Source organism: Arachis duranensis, chromosome 9, assembly GCF_000817695.3.
Source record: "Arachis duranensis cultivar V14167 chromosome 9, aradu.V14167.gnm2.J7QH, whole genome shotgun sequence".
NCBI lineage: Eukaryota > Viridiplantae > Streptophyta > Magnoliopsida > Fabales > Fabaceae > Arachis > Arachis duranensis.
The window spans coordinates 84,129,569-84,131,253 of record NC_029780.3 but is presented as its reverse complement, the minus strand read 5'-3'; positions in this window follow the sequence as shown (position 1 = coordinate 84,131,253).

The window sequence follows — 1,685 nt, the reverse complement described above, 5'->3', positions numbered from 1 at the left end:
TAGGATTGAATGAGCACAAGGATCACCTCCTTTATGGGGGTCTTGGTTCGGTCCTCAAGATTGCCCACTCCCAATGTTGCATGGCAACACTTCCAAGGACATTCCCCATGAAGACAAGTGTGAAATTCCCTTGGTGTAGTGGCCGAATCTCCCTTCCTCAATTGTCCTATCAAGTACCATCAATGTCCTTTTTGATTCCCTGTACACGAAAAGAAAATGCCATGGGTTATTTGAAATTTTTGGTGGGAAAAAGTGTGAACAAAAAAATATTTCTTTTTCTTTTGTTTTTACATGACTAAATGCTTTCCATGAATGCAAATCAATCAACCATTAAGCTTCTCATGCATGCACGTTGGTACACCAGACTTGTTTGTGATCACATGGTGCAACAAGTTTGGGGAATAAATTTTTCTCATAGGGTGTGTTCAAACCTCACTTGGTGTGCTTTGAACACCAAACTTATCATGTACTATACATTGCATGTAGAGGAGCTTTATATTATTTGTCAAAATTGATTTGAAATTCCATGGAAATTGCCTTATTACTATTATTAGAGATTTAAGAAAGGAGGTATAGAACATGGGTTGCCTCCCATGAAGCGCTTCTTTAGCGTCATTAGCTTGACGTTTGACCCTTGTCAGGGTGGTTGGTGGTGCTTGAAATCTTCTCCTCTTGCAGTGAACCTATGTCCATTGGCTTTGTTGATAAGCTCCATATGCTCTAAGGACAAGATTTTGTTGATAGTGTACACAGGAGGCAGCTGAGATGCAATAGTGGGGAAGTGAGGTGGTATAGATGGAAAGTATGTAGAGATCACTTCATTACCTGGCGAGAAATTTTCTGTAAGAATTTTCTTATTTCTCCATCTCATTGGAACTTTCTTCTTTGTATCTCTTGATACTTGCTTGTTTTCTATAGCTCCTTTCCCTAAGGGATCCTTGTTGTTGCCTCTGCATGAATCTGGTTTACTCAGCTTCCCTTGAGTTACCTTTGAATGAGGTTCTTCTTGAATGCATGGCTTCCCATCTAATGTGATTTCCAATTGTGTTGTTTGTGCTTCCTTGTTTGTTTCTTGCATCAGTGCTTCATTCTGCTCTTCTCTTAATTCTTTGTTCTCTTGACTTGATTCTTGTGAGAGGTTGAAAACATTGAAAGTGAGCTGCTCGTCATGTATTCTCAGCACTAACTCTCCTCGCTCTACATCTATGAGTGCTCTGGCTGTGGCTAGGAATGGTCTTCCTAGAATGATGGGGTAAATAGGATTCTTATCCATTTCCAGAACAATAAAATCTGTGGGAAGATTGTAGCTCCCAACCTTAACCAGCACATTTTCAACCACTCATATTGCTTTTTTTTGAGTTTTGTCAGCCAATCTGATAATTACATCAGTAGGAGTTAGTTCATTGATTTGGAGCTTCTTCATGAGGGAGAGAGGCATTAAGTTGATGCTTGTTCCCAAGTCACAAAGCCCTTTGTCAATCATTGTTTCTCCTATGGCACAAGGGATGTGGAAACTCCCTGGATCCTCCTTCTTTGTGGGTGGCCCTGGTTGAATGAGAGCACTGCAATCCCTGTTCATTTTTATTGTTTGTCCACCCTTCAATGGACTTTTTCTGGCTAGTAGCTCCTTTATATACTTGATGTAGAAAGGCATTTTCTGGAGAGCTTTAATAAATGGTATATTT